The sequence below is a fragment of the Vulpes vulpes genome, chromosome 4 (genome assembly GCF_048418805.1).
Source record: "Vulpes vulpes isolate BD-2025 chromosome 4, VulVul3, whole genome shotgun sequence".
Lineage (NCBI taxonomy): Eukaryota > Metazoa > Chordata > Mammalia > Carnivora > Canidae > Vulpes > Vulpes vulpes.
This window is the reverse complement of record NC_132783.1, coordinates 96,462,428-96,476,196: the sequence shown is the minus strand read 5'-3', so window position 1 is coordinate 96,476,196 and position 13,769 is coordinate 96,462,428. Positions and strand designations below refer to the sequence as shown.

The window sequence follows — 13,769 nt, the reverse complement described above, 5'->3', positions numbered from 1 at the left end:
CTGGCAAATGAACGCAGAAGCTGATGCTCTGAGAGGCCAAAGTAACTTGCACAAACCTCAGAATGAACAGGTACTGGAGTCCGGGCTCCCAGTGGGTCACTCCCTGGGCTCCAAGCCAATCCCTCTGGGTGTCCTGTCTACTGTGTCCTGCCTTTTTAGTAAGTTTTAGCCCAACTTATATCTCCCCCACCACTATGCCAGTCCCTGGGCCTCTGGACCTGCTTTCTTAGGTCTCTCTGTCCTTCCTACTCCCACTGCATCCCGCCTTCCTTCCTCTCAAAGTCAACAGCTAATATTTTTCAGGGATCTCATTCCTCAAGCCCTGTCCTAGGGGCACCACTTAAGAAGACTGTTCCTTTCTCCAGCCTGCAGAAGGATGCATGTGTGGACACAAGGTGCAGACAGAATGATAAGAATAAATATTATTTTGAAACATTGACAAGAACCAATAAAAAAATATCTGTGATCTCTATTATAGGCATACGAAATCCATCCTTAATGGAAGGAAATGATAAATTTCAGATAGAAGACGATGAAAATAAAGGTGTATTTTCCCCCATAAAACTTCATAAACTCCCTGGATTCTATCAGTAGACTCCTTGGCAGTTAAGAGCCCCAATCAGCCTACATATCCGAGCTGTAAGGTAACTGTTCTTGCATCCTCTCTGCCTTGTGAATTCCTAACAGACAAGCACTATATCATATTCACATTTGCATCCATAGCAGGTGGCAAGACCCAGCTTACAGTGCCTTCTCAATATATGCTGGAAGGAAGGGAAAGGGGGGGGCTGAGGGATGAATAAAGGAGGGAGGAAGGTTGGTGGAATGGATCCTCACACAAGACGAGGAAATAACTTTTCCAGTCTTCAGATGCTGCTATGACTGGGGCTCTATGAATCCTAGACTTCTATCCATTTTCTGGCAAGCCCATATGATTCATCCTCTTAATATTGAGATGGCCAGTAACAAAGCAATGTTTTTAAAAAATCAAATGTATTTGGCCTCCTGTAAATATAAAAAGATTGGACATTTTGTCAGCATGTTTATTTTGATGAATTTACACTCATGGTTTATCCTTATAGACCCCTCAATTCAATTTGGCAAAGATGGTGCTACAGAAAAGCCATTGGTAGGAGAATTTGTCTGTCCCTTTTCCTCCCCAATTCAATTCAAAAAGAAAAGCATTTTCTAGGTCCCTACTCTGTGCTCAACTGGAAACTATAGGCCAAGGTCTCAACCTAGAAACCAAGTCCACAGCTCAAGGCAGCAGAATGGACTGCAGCCCTCACATGTCAGTGATTAAGGACCACCGTCGTAGCCCTGCCTCACCAGGACTGGGTGGGCAGAGCTGGGTCAAATCAACACAAGAATTGCACATGGACAGGAGGGGTCTCCTCAAGCCCAGTCCTGCCCCAAACCCCTGGAAGCTCCACACCAGCAGGGACTGGGCACAATTACAATTCATCTTTTTTCAAAAGAATTTCAGGGTATTTTGAATTAAAACATAAAAAGAAAGAATCAGTCCAGTGCTACCAGCTGCCCAGACTCTGTCAGTTAACCCCTCATCATTGGCTCTGTGGAGGCTCCTGGGCAGTGGCTTCTGTATCAGGGTCAGCTCCAACATATCTGTCTTTGTCAGTTTAGGCTGCTATAACAAAATAGACTAGGTGGCCTAAACAACAGAAATTTATTCATCACGGTCCTGAAGGCTGGGAAGGCCAAGATTAGGTGGCTGGCTGATCCAGTTCCAAGTGAAGGCTTATTTCTTGGCTGTGTTCTTATAGAAAGAGAGATTACCTCTCCCATGTCTCAAGGGCACTAAGCTCATGCATAAAGACTTTACTTTCATGATCTAATTACTTCCCAAATACCCCACCCCCAAATAGCATCACATTGGAGATTAGAGCTTCAACATATAAGTTTTGAAGGATGCAAACTTTTAGTCCATAATGGTGTTCTTGCCCTGTAGACCTTCCCATCCATGACCCACAGTTGAGATCCTGCTATGACCTCTGATTGGAGATGCCACCTCCAGCCACATTATAGGACAGCTTCATCTCATCTACCATATCTCACTGGAAAAAACAAACATCATCACCTTTTACCATTGGTTTATGACAAGCCTACCAACCTGGCCAGTCTTCTCAGAACCTTGACCCCAGGCCCATGTCAAGCTTCATGTTTGGATGCTTTCTCTAGACCTCACTTTGGTACCGTGACCTTTCTTACTGGAACACTGGCAAAACATCCTCTGCTGTTACTCTCCAGACTGGCAAGCATTGCCTCAAGTTAAACACGGTGGCCTTTCCATATCTAAAGCTTTCATCTTTTCTAATTTCAAATTTCTCTGAATAGCCCCAGAAATGGTGCCAACAGGATCCAGGAAACAGAGCTTTGTAGGAGCATCTTATTTGGAGGGCTCACATACCTGTGTCTTCAGAGATGACAGCCACCTTCTATGATGTCTTTCAGTTGGGTTGACTCAGGTAGAGCGCCAGGATGAAGACTTCAAGATCAGACTGACCCCAGGTGGCTGCCTGTACTGCCATATTCTCCTGGGAGACTTTGGGACTACTAACAAACCTCCTTAAGACTTAATGCCCTCATCTGTAACAGAGATAATATTATAGTATATCTAGTATATTACAGTGTGAATTATCCAGGGTTGTTATCCAGGTTGATAAGATATCCAAGCTAAATTAAAGAAGGCATGTAAAATTCTGTCCCCCTTGGCCCAATTAGCTGTGGCCTCACAGAGACAGGGTGTGCACTGTGAAATAGGCCTGCAACCTTCCCTGAGCAGACACCTGACTCTGCACTCATGTCCCCTGCCTCTCCCACCTTTCACCTGGTGAACCCCTACACCACTTTTAAGCCTTATTCTATGGCCCCATGAACCAGCCTCCACACCCACTCAGAGAATCAGCTCCTCCCTCCTCAGTGTTCTCCCAACAATGCCTCTATGGCAGTAACAACACAGCTTCTCACGAACTTTTATTCCTGTGGCTGGTTTTGGTTCTTCTATCTCAAGCACAGTCTCTTATCTCTGGGGTCTAGCCCAGGGTAAATAAATGCTGAGTGGCTGGCTGAGGAAATTAAATGAATTTCCTGTCAGTTTTATATTTTATGAATATATTTTAGCCCTCATGAGAGGCCTCTGAGGGTTATATCATCATTGCCCAAAAAGATGAAATGACTTATCTATGCCATACAGCTTATTAGAGATGGAATAAAGGTCTCAACCCAGGTCTTATGGCTCTAGAACTGTTAATAAAACTGTTATTTTAAAATAAAATAAAACTGTTAATAAAACTGTTAGTGCCAGTCTTATTCTCTGCTGTAGATGTCACAACCTCTCTGTTTTCAAATCTGTGAGAGATTTATTTGAATAACTCTGTTGCCTTTTAAGGGGTTGTGGGAGAAATAATTACTACTTATCCATTGTCTGGAAATGGCAGGTTATAAAATGCAGCAATCCAACTCAGTCTTCATTTTTAGATCTTTTATAGAACATGAGACTCTACTCTGCAATCATAGTAGAAAGACTTTTCTTTGTCTGTTTATGCAAAAGTTTATTTGAACCCTTGATTTTGAAATCTAAGGATTCATATTCTTCAGCATCTCCTCAAATGTAAGTAAACGCAGATGTAGATTTTTCACAGTCTGGTATCTCCATGCAAAACCACCTCTGACCCTCCATTTGTAAGTTGGGGTGTGGGGTTGGGGGTGGCTGGGAGCTCATCCATCCCTAGCGCTCAGCACCTCACCAAGGTGATCCTGTATCCTCTTGGCTAAAGTGGCTGATTTAAGTGAGAGCAGACAGCCAAGCCAGACCAATAGGAGTCAGGACTGGGATTTTGCTAGGAAAAAGGCTTAGGAAAGAGTTGCTATTCCTGTGCTCCAGTTACTAAGCCTACAACTGCTGGTGTCCACCCTTGTCATCACCTAGAGAAGAGTGTATCTGAGTCTCCACAGAAAGCAGATTCAAGAGATGGAGAGCTGTCAGATTCTGATGACAGGAGGACCCCATGACTAAAACCAGTGCCAGCCCTGGACTTAATCAAGTATCAGTGAGAAGAAGCAATAAATTTCCTTTTATGCTGACACTTGCCTGACCTGGCATTTACAACAACACCAAAAAAAAATCCTGGATAATATTGAAAATAACTATCATAATAATTGAAAATAAATAATATGGCAAGTCAAATTCTCAACCTGTTTACTGAGCTCAAATTATACTGACTATACTGAGTTAGGCAACAGCCTACATGTTCAAAGAATTTATATTCCAATAAAGAAGACTAACAAAGATATTTTTTAAATGATTCTGTCTTTATTTCATTCCTCTACAATCAAGAAGACTAAACAAATTTTTTTTTAGTGATTCTGTCTTAATTTCATTCCTTTACTTAATAAGCATTTGCTAAGTGCTATAAGATTAGAGCACTCTGTTTTATTGTACTTGAACTTGGGGTTCATGGCCCTTATCTTAATCTTAAATAGTCAATTGTCATGTAATTATTACATTAATGACTTCTTCTCCCATCAGACTGGAATTTCGTGTGGAATGAAACTTTGTCTGTCTTTTGTTCACTACTATGCCCTGTGCCTGGCACAGTGTTCACCATCTAGGAGTTACAGTCTGATGGTGGAGGCACATCAGACTGTAACTGGCACAAAACAGACCATTGTAACACAAGGAGATACTTGCTCCACCTCCACCAGAGTCATGACAAGTACAAGGGTTGTGGGTCCCCAGAAAGAGAGTCGAGCCATTTGCCTAGAGAAGGAAGGCAGAGCCTGGGGACGATTTCCTTGAGGGAGTAGATTTTGAACTTTTTATTTCATGTCCTGTTTGTTTGTTTCCTTCGGTTTCTTTTAGGTTGAGAAAGATGTTGTGCTGATATACTCTGGAGTGGCCTCCAATCTTCCCCACTTCTTGGTGTTCAGATTTAGGCTTCTTCTGGCACCAAAAGCGAGTTGGTTGCCTTGGTGCAGACTTTGGGCATTCTCTCTCTCTCTCTCTCTCTCTTTTTTAAAGATTTTATTTATTTATTCATGAGAGACACAAAGAGAGAGGCAGAGACACAGGCAGAGGGAGAAGCAGGCTCCATTCAGGGAGCCTGACACAGGACTCAATCCCAGGTCTCCAGGATCACACCCCAGGCTGCAAGTGGTGCTAAACCGCTGTGCCACCGGGGCTGCCTGGCATTCTCTCTTGGATATACTTCATCATGCGTTTTGTAAGCAGCCTCTAAGATGATTCTCCAGTGATCTACACCTCCTGGGAACAAAAGCTTACTTGAATTCGGCTTCCTGTAATTTGCATCTAAAATAGTCAAAGATGAACGTGAACATTATGTACATCCTTGAAATCAAGCATCCCAAGTGTTCAAGACTCCTCATTCTAGAAAAAATAAAGCACAAAAGACAAACATCCCCTTAGAAAGTCTTATAGTGTACCATTCTTTGGATCACCAATCTGGGAAATGGGCCCTACAACCCCATTTTGAGATAGATTTGTTTAGAAAGAACCTGAAACCAGAGAAGCTAATTCAGTTGAGCCCACATTGAAGTTTTAATTTTTTTTTCTCAGAGTTAGCACTAGAATCCTAGCCTTAGATCATTCAGATGACAGCAGAGGTCTTCCAGCCCCTGAGACCTGAGGCCACATGAAGCCTCTACAAGCTTTCTACAATTCTAAACCTCTTACAAGTTTCTACAGCTTTATGTCTACTGTTCTATGGGTTTGAAATAACTCTGTTTTCTCATCTTTATTAAAAGCTCCATTTGTCCCTTAAGAACTATTTCATGTGTCATCTTCTCCATGAAGTCTTTCTTGATTGCAAAGCATTAGTTGCTCCTCTCTCTGTTCCCAAAACATTCTGAACACCCTCTCTTTGTACTTCATACATACTATGGATTCTTGTGTTTACTCCGTCTCCTCACTGGACTGAGTCCCCCAAACGCAGGGTCCATGAATCAGCACCTCTCTGTATCTCCAGCTGTCAGATCCTGGCATGAAGTAGCCACTCAGTAAATATCATCAGATTATATTGGAAAAGAAAGGGAGCAGAGAAATTCTCCCACCAGGGTTTCCTGTTTTGGGGACAAGACTGTCAAGGTCACTGAACAGAGTTATTTATTCCTCAGAGCCTTAACACCCAACTTACATCAGGGGGGGTCATGATTGACAGACATTTTAAATAAAAGAAGATAACATTTGCCTCACCATTAGCACTCAAGCAAAACCATGTGGGACAAATTAATTCATGTGTATCAAGTTATATTTATCTTTTTTTTTTTTTAAGTAGGCTCCACACTCGGTGGAGGGTGGGGTTTGAACTCACAACCCTGAGATCAAGATCTGAGTTGAGATCAAGAGTTAGATGCTTAACCAGCTGAACCACCCAGGCACCGCTTAAGTTGTATTTATCTTAATAACCACAGTCCTTTCTCAGGGTGCAGGGTTGGATCTAAATGTCTTTCTCTGGAATCTTGAGTAAGTGGGTTTTATTGCCACTTGCTCCTGAGAGGAACACTTTGCATTCCAAAAGCTTGTTTTGAGAAGCCCAGCAGTTTAGTTTAAAACTAAATTGCAAATCATTATCCCCTCTATTACATTTTGCTAGATAATCAAAACATGAGCAATAGAAATCTAACTACATTTGAAAAACTTCGTCTCATCATTGTCTGAATGCATTCATTCATTCATTTATTCTTCCCAAAAAATGTCTACTGTATGACAGATTTTGTAATACAAAAGCATTTCCCATATTCTAATGTCTCTAAATTTCTCTAGTGAGCAATTTTTCCAACAGTATTACCATAGAACAGTTGACATTTGGAGGGTTATTTTGATAAAATCATCACTATCACTGCTCATACACCACATCTTTCTCCACCCAGGGCCGTTGCAAATGCCCAAGTCCTCACTTCAGGTTTGAGAGTCAATAGCTCTGAAGTCTGATGAAGCAATACTAAAGATTGAACAACTTACTTCCTATTTCACCATCTTGCTGCTCTAAGAGATACATTTCTATGTTCCTGTTCATTGTTCCCCTGATGTTCTATTAGCCAGTAGTTCAGTGTTTCTGTCCTGTAACCATATTTCCACTGGGCCAGAGCAATTGAGGCTGGATGGTACTTTTCCACCTGCAGCCGTGAGCTGTGCTGGAAGCAGCCAAGCGCTCAGATCCTTTGAGCTGAACTCAAGTCACTCACTTACCTAGAAATCTCCTTCCTTCGTGATGAGTGGCACTCTAGGTTCTTGTCTTTTCCTACTTGTGGAACTCTAATGGCATTAAGTATCAAAAAGAAAAAGGATTTCTGGGATGCTCAGTGGTTGAGCATCTGCCTTCGGCTCAGGGCATGATCCCGTGGTCCCAGGGTTCGAGTCCCACATATGGCCTCTCTGCATTGAGCCAGCTTCTCCCTCTGCTTCTGTCTCTGCCTCTCTCTGTGTATCACATGAATAAATAAAATCTTTAAAAAAGAAAAAAAAGAAAGAAAAAGGATTTCCCATCTTTTTCTTCCAGGAGACTCCGTGACTGCTAAGTGTAATTTAATGCTTCCTCCCCATGACCAGTCAAAACAATTTTGAAAAAGAAGAACAAAGTTGGAAGCCTCACACTATCTGATTTTAAGGTTTAATATAACAACACTACAGGGGACTTGATATTGTGTCTATGGCATAAAGATGGATATAGATCAATGGAACCAAAAAAGAGAGTCCAAAAATAGACTAATATGGTCATGATTTTTGACCACATACAAAGTTAATTCAATGAGGGAAAGAATACCTTTTTTAACAAATGGTTGTGAAACAACTGGACACCCATTTGCAGAGAACAAAACTTGACCCTAACCTCACCTCATTATGCATAAAAATTAGTTCACAATGAATCACAGACCTACATACAAGAGCTAAAACTACAAAATCACAGTTTCTGAGAGAAAGCATTGTAGAATATCTTTGTGATAGTCAGGTAGCCAAAATTTCTTAACTACCATACAAGAAACAAACCATAAAATAAAAAGTTAATAAATTAGGCTTTATAAACATTTTAAACTTTTACTCTTCACAAAACTACTGAGAAAATGAAATGGCTGAACTCCAATAAAAAAAAGTAAAAAAAAAAAAGCAGGAGAATTGTTAAAGAAATTATGATATATTTATAGAATTGAAAACAACTCAGCAATAAAAAAAATAAATTATTACTGAAAAAAAAAGAAAATGAAATGGCAATACATAGACCAGAAGTAGATAGATAGGTAGATAGATAGATAGATAGATAGATAGCCTTCTATAAAGTAGCCCTACTACTCCATAACTATAAAATAAACATTCTAATAAAAATGAAAAAGATATTTAAGTAGAAACATCATAGAAGATATATGAATGTGCAATAAACATGTGAAGATGTTCCCTGCGTTTAGTCACCAGGGAAATTATGATCAACATTGCAGTGGGGTACTACTACACCCACTAGAATAGTTCAAATTAAAAATATTGACCTTAGCAAGTGGTCACTTTGGAAAGTAATTGCCAACAATTAATTACACTTGCTGGGTAGTTTATTGTTTTTAAAAGCCGTAAATTCAAGAAAGAAAACAAACAAACACGGTGGGGTGGGGGGCAGGGAAGAGAGGCAAACCAAGAAACAGACTCTTAACTATAGAGAACAAACTGACAGTTCCCAGAGCCAAGGGCATAGAGGACAGGAGAAAAGGGTGATGGGGATGAAGGAGTGCACTTGCTATAATGAACACCAGGTGTTGTATGGAATTGCTGAATCACTAAATTCTATGCCTGAAACTAACATTACTCTGTATGTTAACTAGCTGAAAGTTAAATAAAAACCTGAAAAAAAAAATTGTAATGAAAGTTACCCATATACAAGCCATTTGATCTAGCCCTTCCACTCCTGGATATTTTCTCACAATGATTTGTACATGAATGCTCATAGAAGATTTGTTAATAAGGGGTGACAATTGTGTCTATTCATACAATCAGATGGTCCTCCTCAATAAAAAAAAAAAAAGACCTTACTGATTCGTACCATATCAGTATGTATTTTTGAGTCAAACTTCAAAATCATTGTGCTGAGCAAAATAAGCCAAATATATAAAAATATTTGTTATAGGGGAGGCACCTGGGTGGCTCAGTGGTTGAGCATCTGTCTTGGGCTCAGGTCATGATCCTGGGGTCCTGGGATCAAGTCCCGCATCAGGCTCCTTGCTCAGCAGGGAGCCTGCTTCTCCCTCTGCCTATGTCTCTGCCTCTCTCTCATGAATAAATAAATAAAATCTTTTAAAAAATTTATTAGATAATTTTACTTCTGTGGCATTCTAAAGGACGCAGATCTCTTCTATAGTGACAGGAAGCAAATCAGTGGTTGCCCGGGGCCTGGGTAAGCATGGGGATGTAGTACAAAGGGGCCCAAGGGATATTTTGGGGCATGAGAGAAATGTTCTGCATCTTGATGGTGGTGGTTACACAAGTGTACATATTTGTTAAAACTCATCAAGTGGTGTACTTAAAAAGGTGATTATATTTTCTTTCTCATACAGGTCTATATTATCCCTATGGTTTTTCATGATCATTATTTACTGCATACAATTTGTTATAAAAAAATTTTTTTAAAGCTCCATCACATTGGATCCTCTGATAAGCTGCTCTTTTTCAAGGAAAAAAAGAGTGCTCCTCGTTTTTTCCTTTCTCGAGGGCTCCTCTTCCTGCTCCTTTGTAGGCTGGTCCTTTTCTAGCCCAGAAACTCTGGGACTTCCCATCATTTCTTCCCTGGGTTGGATATCCCATGTGATCCTCATTTGGGGCTTGTTCCCTTTGATTTTGAGTCCTATAGAAAGTGTGAAGATTTCTACCTCTCCTGAATCCTATGGAAAATGTAGGTGCGTATGGGGATATTGCTTATATTAATTGTGACAATACCTTTCACTAATAACAAGTTCAAAACAAGCCTATAAAGTAGGTTTTTTAATTCCCATTATGGAGATTTCAAGACCAGCTTGGCCGAGACCTCTCTTCCCCGGCGTGGCTCCGAGTGTTTATTACAATGGAAGAAATCAATAATTTCAAGACACCAAGCAAATTATCGGAAAAAAAGAAATCTGCATTATGTTCAACTCCATGTATAAATAATTCTTGCCTCTCCATTTATGCAGAAGCTTGGCTTTGGTACTGGGGTAAATGTGTACCTTATGAAAAGATCTCCAAGAGGTTTGTCTCATTCTCCTTGGGCTGTGAAAAAGATTAACCCTAAATGTAATGATCATTATCAAAGTATGTATCAAAAGAGATTAATAGGTGAAGCTAAGATTTTGAAAAACCTCCATCACCCAAACATTGTAGGTTATCGTGCCTTCACTGAAGCCAGTAATGGTAGTCTATGTCTTGCTATGGAATATGGAGGTGAAAAGTCTCTAAATGACTTAATAGAAGAACGAAATAAAGACACCCAAGATCCTTTTCCAGCAGCCATAATTTTAAAAGTTGCTTTGCCCCAAAGATTCAGATGCAATGAAACGTCGGGACACCTGCACCCCGATGTTTCTATCAGCAATGGCCACAATAGCCAAACTGTGGAAGGAGCCTCGGTGTCCATCGAAAGATGAATGGATAAAGAAGATGTGGTTTATGTATACAATGGAATATTACTCAGCAATTAGAAACGACAAATACCCACCATTTGCTTCAACGTGGATGGAACTGGAGGGTATTATGCTGAGTGAAATAAGTCAATCGGAGAAGGACAAACAGTGTATGTTCACATTCATTTGGGGAATATGAATAATAGTGAAAGGGAATATAAAGGAAGGGAAAAGAAATGTGTGGGATATATCAGGAAGGGAGACAGAACATAAAGACTCCTAACTCGGGGAAACGAACTAGGGGTGGTGGAAGGGGAGGAGGGCGGGTGTTGGAGGGGAATGGGTGACGGGCACTGAGGTGGACACTTGACGGGATGAGCACTGGGTGTTTTTCTGTATGTTGGTAAATTGAACACCAATAAAAATTAATTTAAAAAAAAAAGTTGCTTTGAACATGGCAAGAGGGTTAAAGTATGTACACCAAGAAAAGAAACTGCTTCATGGAGACATAAAGTCTTCAAATGTTGTAATTAAAGGTGATTTTGAAACAATTAAAATCTGTCATGTAGTAGTCTCTCTGCCACTTGATGAAAATATGACTGTGACTGATCCTGAGGCCTGTTATATTGGCACCAAGCCTTGGAAACCCAAGGAAGCTTTGGAAGAGAATGGCATTATTACTGACAAGGCAGACATTTTTGCTTTTGGCCTGACTCTGTGGGAAATGATGACTTTGTCTATTCCACACATTAATCTTCCAGATGATGATGATGATGAAGATAAAACTTTTGATGAAAGCGACTTTGATGATGAAGCATACTATGCAGCTTTGGGGACGAGGCCACCTGTTAATATGGAAGAACTGGATAAAACGTACCAGAAAGTAATTGAACTTTTCTCTGTATGTACTAATGAAGATCCTAAAGATTGTCTTTCTGCCGCACACATCGTGGAAGCTTTGGAAATAGATGTCCAGAGATCCCTGCATATTCATGACTACTGCCTTTACGTGTGGCTCATGTATAGAACTGTTCTGTTTACCCTAATACACTATAGAGTTACTAAGATAAGCTGTAATTATTAGACTTTTTGGAAGTGACCCACTTTAGGACCACAGTGCCTAGTTAACATTTAAACAGTTGTATTTGTTAATATGCTTCTGATGATAAGCATTTGAGATTATAGGTTTTCTATTAAGTTCAGGAAACTAGCTACTTATGTATTTGAACGTTTATATATATATAAAACACTAGCAGTAATACAATGCTATAAACTCTATGCCTAACATTAATTTGGATCAAGTGACCATCACTTTTATTATTTCTCAAATATTATTTTAATGGATCTATTGAAATTAGCACTTTGTGCCATACAAAAAGAAGTCTACGTTTGCTTATCTTTTAAGCCATTTAACTTTTTCCTGGCCTTTTTTGGCTGATGTGCTTATTATTAAATATGGTCACCAGAAGCTGAGAGAATAGGGCTCACAAGACTAGCTTCCTGGGTATTTAGATGTTTTTGGTTAAGGCTTATCTTGCTCTCTCCATTCTCCCCAGGTCTTTGGCTTTTGCTTTAATTTATTAGATGTATTTTCTGTTTTGAAATATTTTTTTTATTTAGTAATCTATATCTTAAGCATTTTGTAGTTCTGGCATAAAAATAAAATCCTAGTAGGATGATATAGAATAAAGGAGACTTCAGTTAAAAAAATAAATAAATACATAAAAAATAAATAAATTCCCATTATGTAGAGAAGTAAACTGAAATGGAAAGCAACTTGCCCCGAGTCTCACATCTAGAAAGTAGTAGAGCTAGGATTTTCTCCCAGGATTTTCTAGCCCTAAGTCTGATGTGCTACCATCCTGAGGTCTTACCATACATCAGACACCGTACTGAGCTCTTTACATTATCATTGCTATCCATGATCTTCACCACATTCATCCAGAAGGTGTTGACATGACAGCTGTTGTCAAATATTGAAGAGCTGCCATAAGGGATAAAGAATTAAACTTACTAAAATAACCACAGAGATCATAACTTGGATCAGTGAGAAGTTACAAGGAGACAAATGTTGGCTCAAAATAAGATAATTTCTAACCATCTGAGCTGGCCCAGATTGAGTCTCTTTGTAAGATAATGAGCTCTCCATCCCTGAAGATACACAAGAAAAGTCTATCGGCTTAAAGAGACTTGTAAAATCAACTTTTTTGTTTTGTAAGCTGATAACTGGGGGAGGGTATCAGGATGAACTCACTATGACCAGGCACAGTGCTTGCATACAGAATCTCATGGGAAAATATGATGTACACATCCTTATTTATTTGACTAGTGAAGAAACTAAGCTCAGAAAAATCAACTAATTAACCTGATAACATAATTAATGTGGAATTTTGAGTCCAAGTCTATCTAATTCCAAATCTCACAAGGTCAGTCAGACTAGATGAAAGGATTCAATGCCCTTTCATCCTTTCAGCACCAAGATCTCCTCTGAGACCCATCCCATCCCCACAGATATCTTTAAAAGACCCTATCTATTCAATTAACTGCTTCTACCAAGCATCAGTGGTTCATCACAGGGCAGGCTACAGCGCTGTCCACTAAAAGGAAAGGGCTTGTAGAATTCCATGCGAAAGCAGAGGCACACACCACTGCCAATAGCCAGTTCCGATTTAAAATCAATGTGTGTTAATATTAAAAACTGCTCACAAGCCCCACTGAATACCTTCCAAGATCCTTTCTGAATCAGGAACCTCAAAGAAAGATTAATCTATACAGTGCGTATTGATGTTGCTGCTTAGGGAGAAGCATTATTTTTGACTGAACATTTTTTGATGTTCAGTGAGCTCTTTTTTTCTCCACCTCCTCCCTTCTTGCTTGATGCAACCCCAATCTTGAACTTTATTCAAAATCCAACTAAAACCTGGTCTCCTCCCTGACATTTCTTGCCTTGGAGTTCCTACAGCACTTGCATTAAAACAACAATCTCAAACTCCTGTCTTGCAACCTTCTGTGTCTTGCCTTCCCTTGTTTTCTGACAAAACCCTGTAGGGTTCTGTGGGAAGATTCCCAACCTTGAATTTGGTGCCATGTATTCATTAAGATCTTCTAAATTGCAGGTACCAGAAACCAACTCAGTCTGCTTCAGCAGAAAAGGAGAC

The 13,769-nt window shown here is 39.9% G+C and overlaps 1 long non-coding RNA gene across 1 annotated transcript in view; it reads right to left on the bottom strand.

Annotated features, from left to right (window-relative positions):
• Positions 1-4,337: 4,337 nt before the first annotated feature.
• The window catches only part of LOC140598641 (uncharacterized), a 44,765-nt gene continuing 35,333 nt past the window's right edge, over positions 4,338-13,769 (bottom strand). Inside the window, exon 3 of the long non-coding RNA XR_012001169.1 lies at positions 4,338-5,407. This is a non-coding gene — a long non-coding RNA (uncharacterized lncRNA). The remainder of the gene's footprint in view (positions 5,408-13,769) is intronic.